General features: G+C 50.5%; 1 long non-coding RNA gene and 1 pseudogene across 1 annotated transcript in view; one reads left to right on the top strand and one right to left on the bottom strand.

Annotated features, from left to right (window-relative positions):
* LOC115390274 (uncharacterized) overlaps positions 1-3,399 on the top strand; it is a 14,239-nt gene extending 10,840 nt beyond the window's left edge. The window contains exons 2-3 of the long non-coding RNA XR_003931661.1: positions 649-661; positions 3,324-3,399. This is a non-coding gene — a long non-coding RNA (uncharacterized LOC115390274). The remainder of the gene's footprint in view (positions 1-648; positions 662-3,323) is intronic.
* On the bottom strand, positions 2,090-18,894 carry LOC115390272 (axin-2-like; annotated as a pseudogene).

Genomic DNA, 18,894 nt, shown 5'->3' with positions numbered 1-18,894 from the left:
CTCCACCACCAGTCTGCTGTTACGTTGCAGACTGAAGCTCCTGGAGGAAACAGGTAACTGTCAGCACTCGTCTCACAACTCGTCTTCGCTCCTGGAAACAACCGTCAGTCGGCTTCTTCCTCCCTCTGAGGCTCGTCCTGCTGCAACAAGTGCTTCTCCACCGCTGCAGCTCTCTTTAGGAAGGGACGCCAGCGACGCCAGTTACCGGGACTGGTTTTCTCCACTGAGCACGGCTGAACTAACAGAATATGCATTTTTTGTTTCGTATGGACGGTCATATGGACAGACGACCAGGCTGGAGCTCAGGAGCAGAGTTTCCAGAAAGCTGCGTTTTCACCTGTTTCCACGGCGACAAAGTTGACTCGTTGTGTAAAAGTTCCATCTCGGGAGTCGATTCCTGAAAGCTGCGAGCGCCGTCATCGTGCAAATGGACAACAGAAAAGCCACAAAAGTTTTGTGTTGTCATGGAAACGGGTCCCCGGTGAGAGGTGGAAAGTTAAGCCCATTTTCCGGTGGATGCAGATCGGATCAGGAGCAGATCTGCCACTGCGCAGCGGAGGTTAGCCATCCCCACCAGGTGTGTCGGGGAGAGCAAGGAGGCGCTTTTATTTTGGAGGACCGGCGTACGGCCGTCCGCGACGTTACGAGTCTGTCATCTTTCGTCACGTCCCTGTCGTATTGCCCGTGGTATGTGGAGGAAAAGCCTGCAACCCTGTTGCGGCGACGGGACGCGTCAGGCTACAAGCAAAATGCATCCAGTGTAAATCCAGCTGTTTATCACTCTGCGACGTCATGGCTGCAGCTGCTGCTGCGAGACGGAACGGATCCACATCGGATCCGCTCCAGATCTGTTCTGCATCCAGTGTCAAACGAGTTTCACAGTATTTCTGCTCTCTTATTGTACGATCAAATATTTTTCATTTTACTTGAGCACATTTATTTTTCAGACTTTGCTTTGCATCACTACATTTGAAGATGCCTGATATGTCCGGAAACACCAGCAGGAACTTAAATCTACTTCCTGTTTCAGAAGATTAAACATCATGAGATGTTCAGTGACACTTTATACTGATGACAGAACGTTTTTATTTCTGTTTCTATAGCTCCATGATTCTCTTTCCTGCTTTCATCAGGTTTCCATTTTGTAACTTTTAACTTTCACTTAACTAAATTTATTAAACGTTAATTTACCTCAAATATCATAAACTTCACTGAAGAAAGTCATTACAAATTCCAGGTGACAGATAATAGAAGTTTGATTGTTTTTATAGAAAACAGCTATTTAGATAATCTATGGAACACATTCTGAACATTCTAGTGTGAAAACATGCTGAAGGATCTGGCAGTCAGTGATCTGTGGAGGGCTGAGTCTTGCTTTCCAGTGTGTGAGGATCGTGGTTCGAGTCCCAGTGGAAACAAAATGTTGAGGGGCCAACTATTCATGAGTCACCATGTGTCAAGAGAATTCATAATTACTAGCAATAAATAACCCTGTTTTTTATTTCCAAAGTCTGTTGTTGTTCTTTTTTTTTTTTTTTTTTTTTTTTTTTAACTTTTTAAGTTGAAGTTGGGTCACCTGACCAGGGATGGTCCCTGATCCTGGACAGCTGGAGCACAGCTGCACAGTTTGTCCTGACTGATCATATTGATTGATTGGTTGATTGATTGGCTTGTCCTCAGGCTTCCTGCAGAGCTTCATTATGATCCATTCAGTGAGTTCAGGTGTGTTGGAGAGGAGGAGTGTTTGAATCATGCAGGACTGCGGCCCTCCAGGACCCGGACTGACTGCCTCTGATCAAACCGATCACTGGAAAGTGACCAGAAAAAACTAAATCAATCACAGAACATCAGTTTCCTAATAAAAACAGGACACCAGAAGCATGTTATGATTGAATGGTTCCACCTATTTAGAGATTTTTAAAGTGATATATTTTAGAAAATTCCACCCTGGATGCCGTGTTCAGTGACTTCAACTTCCATTTTCACTTGAAACGAGGTGTGTGGAGTGAAAACCATCGATAAAGAAGAGGAAGAAATCCAACAATCATAGCTTTCATTTGAAAAATATAAAACTTTAATAAAGGCTACATCTCTCAATAATTACAATAATTATAGGTCCATGTAAATCTTTAAATGAAACTCTTTATATAATGTATAATTTACAGTTTAGATAGAATGAACAAAAAAAACAAAAAAACAAAAACAAAACCAAAAAGAGGCTGTGGTGTAAAAACAGAACAAATAAAACATGATTACAGGATATTATTAAAAGCATAAAAATATCTTCTCAACATAAAACCCTTCTGAAAACCAAGGGATATATATTAAAACCCTGAAACAGGGCAGCACATGGTATGGCATCCATGTAGGCACAGGTGCTGTACTCAGAAACACCAGCGATGTGTGTGTGCGTGTGTGTGTGTGTGTGTGTCCATACTTCAGAATGCATAATTACAATGTATACAGGAGCTCTGCTATACGCTGTTATTGTAACAACATTCAAAAGGTGTGGGAGCCGCAGGTCTTCACTGGTTTTTCTCACTGAAGCAAAGCGATTCCTGTGGTTTGGGTGTGCGGGCTGTAAACTCTGCCATTATTAGATGGTACAAGTCGTGCTCCAGGTCTCCTCTCTGTGCCCCCCCCCACCCCACCCCACCCCCCTCGTCCCCGTGCAACGCCTGGTCTACAAACAAAGGCACAACCAAAAAACAGATCTGAGCTCCGTCCACAGACTGAGGCAAACAGGAGGCGGATGGAGGGGGGGGGGGGGGGGGGGCAAACGTAAAAACTATCAGCAGCATATAAGGTTGGGTGGAGTGGGGATGGGGGGGGGGGGGTGGTTTTGGGTCAGACGTGGCTACAAGGCTGTGGGAGGTGCGAGGCGTAGCGTCACGTCCTCGGAAACACGAGACGAAACAACACCACCGGTTTTTCTCCAAACATTCAAAGCAGCTTGCCCATTGGCCGGAAACATGGAGGGCGCAGGGTCACGGGCTGGAGAAGATTCATGGGGGTGGTGGTGGTGGTGGGGGGGTGGGGGGGGAATCAATAAATACTCAATAAAAACTTTCAACTCAAGACAAAAAAAAAAAGCATCTCTATATATAATACATGTATATATACATATATGCAGCATGTATATGCACACGTATGATGATGTGACCATTGGGGGGGGGGGGCGTTAAGAGCAGATTGGTGGCACCGTCAGTCCGCCAGCACTTCACAACAGTGGTTATATTCAAGAAGAGGCGGGGTCTACCCCCCTCCCCCACTGGCCTGGGCTCATCTTCATCCTCCTCCTCCTCATCCTGTCGGGCGTTCAGAGTCTCTCCTGTCGTTCCCTTGTGTTTCTAAGGCTGATTGGTTAAGAAAGTCAGGGAGGGGCGGGGCCTCCTCTGGCTGCGGCATACTTCATTGGCTCGTCTTCCTTCACTCGCTCCTCTTTTGTGCTGGATATATTAACTCTGTTTAGCTTAATATTAAGAAAAAAAAATTAAAAAAGTGGGAGTCCAGAGTTTAGTTTCAGAGTCTGTTGCTCCAGATCTGGAGGGACAGTTTAGCTTCTGGCAGGGCGGCCAATGGCGTGGCTCGGTCGGAAACATGGCGGTCTTCAGTCCATCCTCTCCACCTTGCCCAGGACTTTGCCCTCATACATGGGCAACACGGCGGCGTCCTCCCACACCTCCTCGAACACGGCGCCGCACTCGAACTCATCACTCGCCTTCTTGAAGTAGTACCTGCACAGAGGAACCAGGAACAGAGGTCAGACCAGGAGAACGTCACCCAGGTGGAGCCTGCGGCTGTTTCAAGCAGTTCTGTACTCGGGACCTCAGGAACCCGCTACGAGAGTAAGTTTGACCATAACGTTTCTCCAATGAAGGCTGGTTCACACCGCAATGACTTCAAGTGAAAACGCAGAGGAGGAGCTAGGAGATGGACAGTAAGAACATGTCTTCCTCCAGTCCAGGTTCTCCTGGTTCTGTTAGTTTTAGAGTTCACAGTCACTGTATTAACAGTTCAACTTGGTGGTCTGTCAATATGAATGCCCGTATTCTCCCATTTTCTTGAAAACAACTCCCTCTTTTTAAGCGTTCCTGCTGTTTCCATGGAAACGGGCATCGTTTTCAGATCGCTGCCGTCTAAACGTGAAACTTTTCTGAATTAAAAATGTAAAAATCACTCGTTTTCACTAGAAACGTTGCGGTCCTGAGCGGTTCTTCAGACAGCCGTCCCTGAAACCCTCCCACTGCCAGACGTAAGACTCCGGCTGCTGGACATGCACTCTGAGCCACGTGACTGTTAGCTTGCCCACGGGCACTTCGACAGGCTGATTGGAAGACAACCCGTTCTGCCAGTGGAGCCCCGCTCGCCCCCGCCATTGGAAAGCGTGGAGCGTAGGTGAGAGACGGGTGGAAAAAAAAAAAAAGAAAAAAGAAAGCTGACAGAGTGGCAGCAGGAGAGCATCTGATACATTTGATCGTGTTTTTTAAAGAGCTTTGAGGCACCTACACCACCACTTTTACATATACACACTGGCACACGGCTCCCTTTAGTCCAAATCAAACACACACACACGCAAACACACACACACACACACAGCCAGAAATGGATCCTGCTCAAAACAACTTAGTCATCGCCTTCAACGCCATCCCCGCTCACTTCAAAGGCAGCGGCCGACTCCGCATCACAAACACACACCCGGCTCCCCGTCCACTTCATCCTGACACATGCCCCTCTGTCCTGCAAGGTCTTATTAAAGTTGAAGGGTTAATTAGAGGCTGTCTTAAGGCGCCCCCCCACCCCCGGCCCCGCCCCCGGCCCCGCCCCCCCCCTCCACGGCACCCCCGACCCTCCTCGTGTCTCCATGGCTTCTAATTGGGCTGGCTGTCAAATGAAGGGCCTTTCTGTCACACAGGTTGACATTTCAGGTGCCTGAGAGTCTGCAAGACCACACTGACTACACACACACACACACACACACACACACACACACACACACACACACTTTGGGCAGCCCTCCGATCACCAGGAGAGAACAGAGGAGAAAAAAGAAGACGGAGCAGGAGGACGGCGGAGGGGGGAGGCGGCAGAGCGGAGGCTGTCCTCGGCTCGCCGACTGGGCGTGATGGGCGAGTCTGAGGGGCTTTACCCGGAGTGGCGGTGGGGGGGCACTGCTCAGACAGTCTCCCGGAGGTCAGGGGTCACCTCGCTAGCCCACTCTTCTTCTTCTCTCAAGCAGAGATAACTCCCAGGGTGAGCCGGGTCCCAGTCGCTGTGAAGTCTCCTGCAGCTCCTAATGATTTCTCCTCTCTACTTTAAACCCAGCAAAAAGATCAGCGGGAGGGGATTTAATGATAAGCTTTGTAATGGAAAAATGCCTCATTTTGCCCGTGTGTGCCTGCGTTTGAATATAAAAAGGGAGAAAAGAAAAGAAAAAAATGTGTGTGTTGAGGGGGGAGTCGGAGTTTTATGAGCTCAGCTTCCAGTCATTCAAACAACACGTGCACGGAAATCGTACACACACTCTGATTTTCCATGTTGATTGTAATTACACACAAGTGAAGAGAAATCACAGCTGAGGCTTTCTGCTGCTCCGCGCTCTTCCGTGGGACAAATTAAAGCTCGCAGAGGGAAATCTTTCCATCGCGCTCGCAGCGCAAACTGTCACTTCCATGCCAGGCCACCAGTAGGCGCTGTGTTTTCTGTGTGTGCACGCACGCAGATGCTCAAGATAACTCCTGGCACTGTTTTGCCCGGTTTGCCGTTAACATGACGAGCTCCAAACTGAAACGCTTCAGTCTCTAAACGTTTTAAAAATGATTATTGTTTCCATGGAAGTAGCAGAAACATTGAAAATAATGTAATTTTCATGTGTTTTTCCCTCATAATCCATCTACTGAGCATGAGCAGAACAACACCACTGATGTTGTGTGAAACGGCACCAAAAACACAAGGAAAGTTTCCCATTTTCTCTTCAAAGTGTTGTGTTTTAAACGGGGCCTGAATAAAATCTTCCCCCCTCTCAGAAGAAATCTCCACACTTTCCCTGACTAATATCTGAGAGTCATCCCTTTGTTCCAGACAGATAGGCAGAAGCAGTCTCTCCACTGGAACATGTTTTATGTGGCAGGATTTTTCTCTCCTCACAACATCTGGCACCAATATCGTCTGGCAGCGCGGCGGCGGACTGTTCTCCGCTGTGCCGCTGCCATGTCCAAATGAACCAGCTCCACACATTCTGCCGCCGCGGCAGCCAGACGCCGGCCCCGCCCCCCCCTCCCGAAGAGTTATGGGATAGCAGGGGTGCGATGACTTGTTTTCTCTCCCTCGCCTAACAAGCAGATGTGCTAAAAGCTGATGTTGAAGTCACGGGCTGGCGAGCTGCGAGTGCCGCGGAGAGGCGCAGAAACCTACGCAGCAGCGATTCCATGAAGCCGGCCTGGACGTCTTCCAGCACCTCCTCGTGCGAGAAGTCTTTGATCTGACTGGCTATTATTATATTCGAAATTACCCGACAAGTCTATACTTTGTTTAGGAATTTCCCCTTATCATGCAGCGCGCTGGCTGTCATTAGGGGAAGAAGGTGCTCGCAGCATTTGATTTTAATGCCTGATGCAACAGTGTGGAGGAGGAATTTGAAGGCCTTGCAATGGTCTTTGTGCACAAAATAAAATGGCCCGGGCTTCAAAGCCATATTTATTAAGGCTGCCTTAGCATGGAAATCAGTACCAGATGTGAGAAAAAAATTTGCTCCAGCTCCCCCCGGCTGCCCCCCTTCTGCCGCTCTCAGCTCTGAATCCAGGGGATCAGCGGCGCTTCTTTCATCACGCGCTCAGACGAGCAACATTTTTACACCACAGACCGTTCCGGGTGAAAATGTAAAGCTTTCGTAGTGTTTCCCGAGTCCGTTTACACGACAACGAAGTTTAGAGCCACTGAAAATGCAACTTTGTGAAGACAAAGTGGAACTTTCCAGAAAATCGCTTCGACCTCCGACCTCAGGAATAACCAGCAGTTCTGCACATGCTCAGTAGACAGACAGTAAGAAAAGTGTTTTCCCCTGAGAGTCGTGTTCACTCGAAGCGTTGCGGCGTGAACGAGCCCCGGGTGTCCTGACAGTCGGCATATTTACCGGTAGTTGCCTTTCTTGCTGAGCTGTTCCTTGAAGTGACCCAAGGTGAGGCAGTGGGTCTTCATCATGCTGCGATAGGGGATCTCCTCGCCACAGAAGAAGTAGGTGACCACCAGTTCTTTAGACCTGCGCACACAAAAGGAGAACCTGTTAGAGGGGAGTGACGGCTGATCCGCTCTGAAGACTCTGATGCTCAGATTTCTACGACAATGTCAACTTTCTTCAATGTTACTGTGCATTTTTCATGGTACTGTTACAATCGGACGGTGGTACTGCAGAAGTCCTGACAGCCACCAGAGTGACTCATATATCTAAACAAAGTTTAATTTCTCAGCTTTCTGGTAGTTTTTGAACTGTGCAGCTATCATAAACACTGTTTGAGTCTGGATGATTAGAAGGATGCACGCCAAATCCCATCAACACTGATCAGACAGGACTATAAGGGTAATTTAAATCCGCGGATATTCATCATTCTAACATCATAGTGCAGTTAAAAAAATGTTCATTCACAGTCACTTTATGTTGCATTTTTATAAAGAGTCTGTTGAAATGCATTTAACTCACCAAAAATCACTATTTCTACCTTCAAAAAGACTTATGACGAAGTAAACTGGATTGTTTGCAAAAACATTTCCTGTATATCAAAGTACAGGCTGGAAGTGTGTCTTCAAAAATCTAACGTGCGCTGTGCACACTTCATTCACTCCAACACAGATTAGAGTGACTGAGAGCGCCACAGATTAAAACCATTCTTTAAAAAAGGACAGAAACAAATTCAGTTTTCTGGTTTGTGCTATATTTATTTATCTTTATGACCAATTGAATGACTGAGTGACTTGTTATTGAAGCTTTCATTTCAAAGTGCACTTTAGAAACATGAAACCACCAGACGTGGCCGTGAGGCATCAACCCGACCACTGGAGCGCAGCTCAACGGCACACGTGAAGTGGGCAGATGTTGAATAACCAGCAGCAACTTCTGCTGGGCTCCGGCGGTGAAGAGTGTGTGTGGAAGAGTGTGTGTTGGGAGTTGGGTGGGAAGTTCGGATTCCATATTAAAGCATGTTTAATCTTAAATGATTAAAAAGTGAGAGAAGAGGAGTTCAAAGACGAAGCGATGCTGACTCACAGCATCTCGCTTTGAAGACACGAGCGAGGAAATCTGGAGGAAGAGGGCGGAAACACGAGCTTGGAAAGCAAAGGGAATGCTCAGGGAAAAAAAAAAGAAGACGCATCCAAGGGTGGAATGAAATGAGAAAGACAGAGATGAGAGGAGAGGAGCAGCAGGAACAGAGACGGGGTTGTCCCGTTCGAAAGAGAAGAAGAAGAAGAAGAAGAAGAAGAAGAAGGCCGTACTCGTCTGTCTGGAGTCCAGGGCTGGCGAGCGAGCTGCATCCAGGCGGGAAGGCAGCTGTTGGATGGCTCCGGTCTCTCTGAAGGCAGCTGGCTGCTGTTGAATGCCTGTCAAAGCCAACATATTAATGACTGATCAGCTAACACACCGCTGGACGTCACTCCGAATGTGGAAAATGAGTCAGGAGCACGTAAAGCTTAATGCTCCTCCTGCCAGCAGCCCAGCTTCCTCACCTTTGCTTTGGGGGCTTGGAAACCTCCTCCAGCCTCCGGCAGGCCTCCTCCAGCTGTGCCAGGGTGTTGGGCGGAGGTAGCGGTGGCATGGCGGGGTCCTGGATGAACGGGTGGCCGGGGTGATGGCCGCGGAGGTGAACCCCGTTGCCGATGCCGCCTCCGCCCCAGGAGGAGTTGGTCCGGCCGGGCGGGGGTTTGGAGTCAAGTGGGTTGGACTTCTTTAGGCCTTGAGTGCTGCTGAGATGAAAAGACGACGGGATCGAGTCACGTTGAGAACGCTCAACAGTGAGAAAGCACTGAAGTGGTCTGAACTGGGACCAGCGGACGTGACGGTTCCTGGCCGACCCTCACCTGTGTGGTTTGTGCTTGCCCTGCCTCTCGCTCTCCAGGATCCACTGCCAAACATTCTGAGAGCGGTCGGTGGCGACGAGGGGGAGGCGCGGCGAGGTCACGCCCTCATCGGAGGCCTTCAGCGGCCGTCTGGACAAAGTGCTGCAGCGACTGGAGGCAGGAAAGAGGCGGGTTAGAGACGAGCGGCACGGCATGGCGGGCCAGATCCGACCCGGAGGGACACGAGGAGGAGCTGCACTCACGCAGGTGTGAAGTCGGAATAGTTGGCGCCCCCTTGAGGGCAGAGGCACTGCACGTGCTGAGCCGCCTCGGCCTCGATCTGCTCCTTGGTCTTGGGCCCAGCGTGGTGATGGTGGATGTAGTGGTGGTGGATGTGCTTGGTGGACGGCCTGCCTGCCACCAGGACCTTGGGCGACCCGGTGTAAGCACCAAAGAAGGGTCCGGAGTGTCCGGGGGACACCGCGGCGGCCGTCCGGTCCGGCGACCGTGAGCGTGGCGAGTGGCGGACGACGCCCGGCGACTGGCAGCCGGGCGTCTTGAGGACCCGGGACAGGTGCTCGTCCAGGATGGCCTGCGGATCCTCCTCGCACTGACTCCCGGCCGGGACCAGGGGCTGGTGGAGGGACGAGCTGCTGGCCGGGTCGCTGCTCTCCTCCCTCTCCTCCTCCTGCACACATCAAACAGTTTTTTTTTTTTAAAGTTGAGGCGACTGATGCAGGAAGTCACACGTGGAGAGAGCAGCCAGCAAAGGAATTCATGTCTCAGCTTACACTAACTTATATCTATCGTCCTCTGAAGTCAGCGAGAGCAAACGCCTGGATAACTTGATTTGAGTTTCCTTTTTGCCGCACTGTTATCTTCGCTAACAGGCTTTGGGTGCGCTTCATCTATAATGCAGAGTGTGCCTGTGCCTCACAAAGAGACTGGCACTACACATATTCAGCAAACGTGCCACTGGAGAGTAACTAAGTGCTAACTATTTGAAGGAACTTCAAGTGTGTCTAGAAACATAAGTTTGAAAGTTCCTCCAGATGAAATAGTGCGGGACACAGAGGGAAAAGGGAAGAAGTGGGTAAACCAAGACAGACTTTTAAATCCCTCGGTCTGCACCCTGTTCTTCGACATGCTAAAAGCTAGCATGAGGGCTTTTGTAGTGCGGCATAGGAGCGTCATCCTGAGCCAACTCGGATATAAGTTTGAGTTTCCGGGCTGAGCGGGAGTGTGTCGGGGGAGCCGCACCTCCTGGATCTGCTGCAGTCTCTCCTCCAGTGAACTCATGGTGTCCTGCTCCCGCTTCAGCTTCTCCAGCCGGGCGATGAGCTGGGCGGCGAAGGCCGACGGCTCCACGGGGGTCATTTCCTTGGGCAGCCGGTACGTCCTCTGCAGGAGAAGCGACACGCGGGGACAGGCTCGTTAATGCGTGTGTGTGTGTGTGTGGGAGTGTGACTGCTCAGTGTTTGTGATGGATGCAATATGGTGCATTAATCCGCTGCCCTTGCCCTAATCCTACCCCGTTCCAAAAAGCCTGCTACTATTCCAAAAAGGTCTAATCCACATGCCCTTGCCCCCGGGCTAACCCGAACCTCCTCCGCTGCCCGTCCCTCCCCAGATCTCCGTGTGCCCGGCGCCCTCGGCGGTGCCAGGCTGCCGGGCGGGCGGGGGGGGGGGGGAGACGGGGGTAGCGGGGACGGGGTAGCAGTTGGTCTCGCTCGGAGGGGAGGCCCCCTGCCTGCACCCTCTGTAGCCCGACCAAGCCATCAGCCCGGCTGCTTCTGAAGTCAGCACACTTCAAAGGGCCCTTGTCAAACATCAAACGCACACTAGGGGTGGGAGGGACACGCGGCTTTAAATCTCCGAATAAAAGCCAGATATCGACAGAGAAGAGAGAGTGGGGAAGAAGAAGGGAGAGGGAGACAAAATTAACAGCATGAAAAAAGGGGAAGAGGATTGAGATGTGCGTTGGTGAAGTGGCAATGGTGGCAGAGAGAGAGAGAGAGAGAGAGAGAGAGAGAGAGAGAGAGAGAGAGAGAGAGAGAGAGAGAGGGAGAGAGGGAGGGAGGGAGAGGATAGAGGAGTCAAATACTGGGAAGATCTGAAGGGAAGTAGTAATTTATTTCCCGGCTGCATGCAGGGCAGCTCAGAGGTACTCTAGTCACATTATCCTCCTTTTTCTTTAACTATATGCGCCGGCTTCTCTCTCTCTCCCTTTCTTACTTTTTTGTTATTTGGCACACTGGCTTTCTTGATTTTGACTCTTTTTTTTTGTTGTTCCTCTCATCTCTTTGTAGACACGATGAAGGGAAGAAGAAGAAAGGCAAGCGGAGCTGCTGGCAAAGGAGCGCCAGCCCTGCACGGGGCCCCCGCTGCCTGGGGCTGGTGCATCATGGGAGACAGAGCCATCTCCAAATCAGGAGGGAGACATTAAAGGAGTGCAAGTGGGAAAGGAAAAGAGAGAGAGAGAGAGAGAGAGAGAGGGAGGGAGGGAGAGAAACTGGGAGAATAGACAACACACTGTCAAACGCATGCACAAACACACACAACTCTTCCACACACACATACCTGTGTTTGGATCTGAAGACAAAAGAATTTCAGATTTGTTTTTTCACGTCTCCTTTACCTCCTAACCCGTGTCAGACTGTGCTGACCCAGTTCCTTAAACCTTCTCACAACAACTTCAGCAGGTCCAAAAAGCCTCAGATTCAGAGAACACACACTGTCTGACCCAAATACTAATGGGAGCAGATTGAAGGGAAGTGGGACTGAAGAGCGATGCTCCTCCTTTTCAACGCGGCCAGTTCACCGAGGGCCTCGTTCACACCACGGCGCTTCAAGAGGAAACGCTTCGATTCTGTCTTTATGTTTCAGAAAAGTTTCAGGTTGACGTCGGGCCACTAGTTGGTGCTGTTGTTCGTTTTCGTCATGAAACCACAGAGAAAAACACACTCCAAAGAACAATGGAGAACACAGACGTTCATATGGACAGAACTCCGAGCTGGACTGTTAATACGGTGACTGTCAAGTCTAAAACTAGGAGAATCTGGACTGGAACCAGGACCAGGACCAGGAGGATCTGGACTGGGAGTCATGACACGATATAAGGAAACCACTGATCTGATTGCCTGGATACTGAGCATCATGTGCTCCAGATGGAGCTCAAGCATTTTCAGATATGTTTCTGTGTCTCTGAGCACCGTTTTCATGTGAATGGAACCTAAAATATTAGATGGCGGCGACAAACAAAGACGACTACACAAGTTCAGGTTAAGAGTCTGCAACGGGGAAAGGAGGGTGTCAGTGTGTGTGTGTGTGTGTGTGTGTGTGTGTGTGTGTGTGCTGGGGGGGGCTGGAAACAGCAGAAGATGAAGTGGTATGCAAATGCCGCCTTTCATTTACTGAGACTTTTATATGAAAACGAGCGCCGGGAATGAAATATAGTATTCTGTCACAACACCAGCTCTGGAAATAAATAAAGAAATAAAACCAAGTGGAACTTCTGGAGGGAATCGGGGCCGAGCCGTCTCAGAAAAAAAAAAAGTTTGCATTGATGGGACGGGAAGGCGCAGAGAGGGATGAGGAGTGGACGGACTCACGGGGAAGTGGGGCAGCGTGACCTGGCCGTTGATCTTGACGCTGCGATGCATCTCGCGCTGGATCTGCTTCTTGGTGCCCAGCTTGTACGGAGGGATCCCATCTCTGCAGAACGACAACATGAACATATATTTTTTTAAAAAAAGCTTTGAAAACGACCTCATTCACAGGGTGTTGTTTTGATTCGCAGTGATTCATCGTGCAGGTCACATTAGCACCATTAGCTTGTTTTTGTTAAGTAAAAAAAAAAAAAAAGCCCCGAGGAGAGAGTTGATCACTGAAGTGACCGACACCCAGTAATCACCCACTGGGCACATTACTGCTAAATCAAAAGGCCAGAGAGCCCTTGAAGCCGAGGCAACAACAAAAAAAACGCATAACAAAACATGGCGGGACAATGGCGGGGGTATGCTAAACATCTCGCTGCAGGCTTCAAAGGAAAACCCCGCCGCCGAGATGACATCCGTCTGCGTCAACTCCGACAGCGGTGCTTTAACACGGGCAGGAATTAAAGTTGGAGAGTACTTCAGACTGCGGCGTGCTAGCAAACGCTGCTAAAGTGCTGCTGTCTTTGTAGCTCTGACATATTAATATGAAACCCGAGATAAAGCTCTGAATGCTCGTAGTCTCCGGACAATTAGGCATTTATTCTGGGAATCTCATTCTCCATTTTTCATTCTGTCTGCTAGCTTTTCCAGTCAGTTGCCACTTAAGCTGGGCCAATTATCTTGGCCGTTTTGGCTGCTCAGAAGTGTCTGACCTAGCCCAAACGCTACTTTTTCTGCTGCCTCTTTGAAATCTCACACTCATGCACATATGCACCCGCTGCCATCTTCGTTTGGCAAGCGCTCCGCTGCGAGCCTCTGATCTCAGCAACATCAAAAGGCTGGTTTGTAAGATAAGGTAATGTTTGAAGTTGGTGCAGCAGCATTCCCCAGCGTCCAAGTAAATCCATAAATAAGATATAAGCAAAAAGAGAAAAAAAATCCCCCCCCACCCTTTTTCTTCCTCTGCCCCCCCTTCCCAAATCCTTCTCTTCTTGTTCTTTATCTGGGAAATGAGATTCAAATTTGCAGTGTGTCTTTTAACCACTATGAAAGGACGCACTAATCAAATTGTTCCCTCGTATGAGAGCTCAGGACAAGGACGGGAGCGATCTGTGCGGAAGACCTTGGTGAGAGCGGCTCACAGAGGATGACTTTGGCACACAATTAGCTCGCTCCTCCACTGTAACCATCTGACAAAGTTCTGCAAGTCACATTTCAGAGTGACATTGTCGAGAAGGATCACACAAAGGAGGCAGGCTGCGGAGGATCACCTGCAAACTCCAGCAGCCACAATCAATTCATGGCAAACTGCACCCCTGGGACTACAAGCCATCATCCCTCAAGGCGCAGGAAGAAACACAGGAAACTCTTCAAAAGGGAGACTCAACGGCCCAGAGGAGCTCCCGCGTTAACAAGAACCCCAAACTTAGCCGCGAAGCGCCGTTCCCAAACAAAAGCTCCCCGACTTCCCCCTCGCTAACTATGTTTTTATCGGCCGGCGGCTCCGTCCCCGCCCGGCGGGGCCGTGTGACGGCCGGGCGCTTTGTCCGGGTCGGCGGAGGGAAAACAGCCCGGACTCTTTCATGGCTGCATGGGCCCTCACTTTATGGGGATCTCCTATTCAGTTGTGCAAGTCATTTTCAAAGCAGCCAGCCACCCTCTTATCCCGCTAAGCTCCCCTCACCTAACAATAGGCTGAAAGCGATTCAGTTAAGCCCTTTATACTCCGTGCACTTTATTTTCTCACTCCCTTGCACTTGGAGCCTCGGCACTCCCGCGATTGGCCCGGCGGGGCGAAGGGGACGCCGCGGAGGGGCGGGCGGGTGTGCGCAGGGTGTCCCGGCTCGGCCAGAGGGAGTTCCTTATGTCTTGTCCCAAAGTCTAGAAATGAGTAACCCCTGTGAAAGCCTTGCAGACACATGATCTCAGCACGCCGCAGAGGCCAGTGGCAGGAAACCGACCCACCATGTGAGTAAGCCTTCTTTCATTTGGTGCCAACATTTTCAATGAGTTTGTCTTGAGGCCCGAATGGCCACTTCCCTCCCTCCCCCTCTCCTGCAGCTCTTCAAAGGGAAACAGCGATTAGATAATATGAAAAAAAACAAGTCTGTTGTGGCAGAAGGGTGGGTGGGATGGATACATATCAACTTTGAGGAAAATGAGGCAACGCCCCCACCCACATCAAGACGGTCTCATTCTTTCTGCCTTCACTCCAGCCTGTAACCCATCAGAATAAACTTCAAAAGGTCTTCAGACATAATGACTTTCCCAGAGTTATCTCCCCGGAGGCCGCCGCAACAACTGCACATTAATAGAATTACCTGGAGTCAATCATAGAGGATAATTAAAATACATTACAGACCATTATTTCTCAACAGAGCGTTCCCAGAGCCCCGGGAAAAGCTGAGTGTTCAACTACAAGGCCAGAGAGTTTTCCCCTCACACCCCGAGACGTTTTCCTGGAAAGGCGCTGCCTGAAATCTGCTCCAGGTACGGCGAGATACAGTGGAAATAATGCAATCAACAGAGCGACTGGCAGCGGCGGCTGAGTGGAAATGAGGCTCCGGGACGGACGGACGGACGGACGGACGGACGGGCGGACTTACACGCTGCTGTCCGTCATGGACATGGAGTCGTCGGTGGTGGCATCGCTGGAGATCTCGCTGTCGTTGGCACTGGTGGCGGGGGCGAAGATGTAGCCGGAGTTGACGAAGTAGGGGCTGGCCGAGTCTCCCCGGCGGTGGGATCTGCAACGGCAAACACAAGCGCCTGGGTTTAATGACATGTGCTGCAAGCTGGGAAAAGTGACAACGCGTTCATCTAAAACAGTGGGTGTCAAACATAAGGCCTGTGGCCCACAAGAGGCTCCAATCCGGCCGAACCACCAAAAATTGAAGAAAATCTAGTTTGACTTAACAGTAGTGGACACAAAACAACACTGAGACGGCAGCTGAGAGGTCAGTGATCAAAGCTATCAAAGCTAGCTAACTAGCATTAGCCTCAAAGCCATGCTGTCAAAGGGGAGTTTAGAAAAAACACCCACAATGCAACAGCGAGAGGAGAAGTTTAGAGGATATTTCACGCTATTTTGCACCAGAAGGTTTCATTTAAAATACTTTTATTTTGAGAAAGGAGTCATTTTCTGTAGTAATTGTTTGTTTTTTGTGAAAATATCGGCATTTTGATCACATTTCTTCTGCGCCACAACAAAGAAAAACTTTAAAGTTTAGATCTAAAGGTTATTCTGGCGATATTTCACCGGTCCGGCCCACTCGGGATGAGGAACTGAAAGGTGTTTGACACCCCTGATCTGAAGGGACGACTGCAGTGTGTTTTCCTCATGCAGACTGTTTCACTGTCACGACCCTCTGAAGCACCGGAGGTCACACATTCACCGCTGGAGTGGCCTAAAGTGAGCAGACGTGCAGAATATCACTCCTTTTTCACTCTTCTACCACCTTCGCTGGGGTCTGTCTGATCGTCTTTCCTCACGGTGTTTTCTCCTCCGTGTTCTTCCACTTTTATCTCCCCTCCCTGCGATCATCCAGTCTGAGCCCCCCCCCCCCCCCCCCCCCCCCCCCCCCCCACTCCGCCCCTCCCTTTCCGACTCTCTCAGTCTTTCTACTCTCTCCTGCTGTGTTGCATTCCTGTTCCAGTAGTGGAGGGGGTGGACGAGGAAGAGGGAGAGGAAGGGGGAACTTGAGCTTTAAAGAGAGAGAGTGAGAAGGAGAGAGGAAAGGGGGAAGGAGGGCCCCTTTCTTTATGAGAATGCCTTCTGCCGGGAGTGCTGAGGAGAACCCCAGCATGACTAAAGCCGTAGGCCCCAAGCACAAACCTGACCTTTGGAAGGTCCACGCAAAGAGTCAGGTATTTAGCACAGCTGGGCTCTCTGCACAGCCCCCTCTCTCTCTCCATCTCTTTTCTTTCTTTCATGATCCCCCCTTCCTGTCTTCCCCCTTCCCCTCCTCTTGTCTCTCCCTGTCTCCCACCAAAGCATGCTTCGTCTCTGTCAGACAGATTTCTCCTTCAAAAAAAAAAAAAAAGAGAGAGATAAAAGTGCTGGACAGAAAAGAAAGAGGAAGGAAAAGAGTGACGCTCGCGATGTGTGAGAAAGCAGGATCAGTGGATGAAGCCAGGATATTTTGTTGTTGTGTTTTGTTTTTTTTTTAATCACTTTGGAGTCGAGTGTTGGAAGTTTCTCAGGGAGAGGAGGAAAAAAAAAGGATCTGTGCTGTGGCAAAATTAGTTCCACATGTTTGAGATGGAAATTGGTTGACCTAAAGAGACGGTGCGGGGTTAGAGGGGGGCTCCGTCCCTCCCGCCGCTCCTCTCTCTGTGAAAAACAAGAATGCAGCGGATCGCACCGGGACAGCAGGATGTGCCCACATGTCAACAAACCCGCTGCTTATTGGTTCCCAGCTCAACATGGCCACTTCCAACCGGACTCTGATCTTATCTGACATCTGCTCACATGAAGGATCCAACCCCCATCAGTGCTGAGGTGCTCCGATCACTCTATCAACGAGTCTGAAACACTGTCATGAAAGAAAGGACAGACACATGGAGACTGTCTGGATCTCTGCGCTCATTAACTGTTTGAGCAACTTGACAGGAAAAGTAAAGATTATCTAGAAATCACACTTTTCCTAGAAGCACAGCGCTCAAGACGTTGTCAGCCCTGTGAGTAATAATTGCATCCAGATGTGAGGACAAAAGTAGTTTGAGGAAAAAAAAAAGAAAAGAAAAAGTTTTAAGCAGCCTTGATGAGGCTCATGCATAAAATCCAGTTTCTGAAAATGTTCCTGGCTTGAAAAGATTTCAGCTGTTGGACAATGTGTGGGACGAGCTCTTAAGATAAAAAGCCCAAATGCTTTCCACAAACACTCCTGCTTTCATCTCTGACCAAGAGAACAATATCTCCGCTTGGCATAAGACTCCCTGCACAACTTCTTTCAACTCAGCGCCGCGCCAGCGTTCCTCCAGATTAGGGAGATTTTGAGACGGCGTGCAGGACCTGTGTGTGGCGCGGTGAGAACACACCGCATTGTTTAATGTAACGGCGGCGAGGATCGGCGTCTCAATCCGCTGCTGAACCGGAGGAAGGGTTTCAAAGCACAGGAAGCTGCAGCGAGCCGGCAGAGGGCTGCCTGCAAGACACCATTTACTTAAAAGGAAGGCTCAGATGCATTGATGTTTTGTACGCACCCCGCCCCTCCAGCCCCTCCACTAACTGCAAGGCAGGAGGGCACGAGCGCACAGGCACGCTCCTCCGAGACCCTTTGATCAGGTACCTTATACCCCTCTCCCTGAAATAACTGCCTTGTATCTAACGCTGCCGAGCTCCATAAGTGACGGCGAGTCTGGAAATCAACAGGGCGACCCGGGATGCTCACCTGCAGCTGCTCTCCAGCACCTCGGCCGCCGTCCGGATGGCGGCCGTGGCCCTCAGGTTCTTGGCGGACAGTCCGACCACGGAGCCCAGCGCCTTGGCCTTCAGGTCACCGCAGCTCCACTCCTCCTCCTCCATGAGGGGAGGAAGGTACCCGCACATGAGCTTCAGGCTGCTCAGGGCGCCGTGGTTCATGTACGCCGCGTTCTCGCAGCCGGTGCGCACGAACTCGAGGTATATGTCAGAGGTCAGGAACATCTGGTAGGCGTTCTCCTCCATGTGCGACTGGATCTCCGTCTGCGCCTGGTCGAACATGGCAGAGTCGATCTGTTGCTTCTTGATGCTATCCCTTATGAAGGTCTTGGTGGCCGGTTTCAGCTGCTTGGCGACGATGCTGTTGTTCTCGATGTACCGCTTGAAGATGACTTTGGCGACTCGCAGCGTTTTGGTATCCTTTAAGTCCATCTGCCTGAAGCCGCTGCAGGCGAACCAGAAGTCCAGCGTGTCCACGCAGTTCTCCCCGCTCCAGGAACGTCTTGAAGAGGTGAGCCCCGTCCTGGTCGCCCAGGAGGAAATGCAGAGACTTGGTCCACCGGACCAGAGGCGAGTCCGGCGACGCGCTGCCCTCCGGCTCCCCGAGTCCGTCCTCGTTCCTCCGCGGCGTGCAGCCCGGAGGCGCGCCGCCGTCCTTCGCCCTGCTCTGCGCTCTCATTTTGGCAGCTCGGCCCGGGTTGTAGCATGACGCCTCTCCCTCCTCCCCCGGTACCGGAGGACGGGGAGCATCTTCTCGGAAGCTGCTGC

Source organism: Salarias fasciatus, chromosome 6 (assembly GCF_902148845.1).
Source record: "Salarias fasciatus chromosome 6, fSalaFa1.1, whole genome shotgun sequence".
NCBI classification, from domain to species: Eukaryota; Metazoa; Chordata; class Actinopteri; order Blenniiformes; family Blenniidae; genus Salarias; species Salarias fasciatus.
Note: the sequence above shows the minus strand (reverse complement) of the source record. Positions and strands in the feature narration are given on the sequence as shown.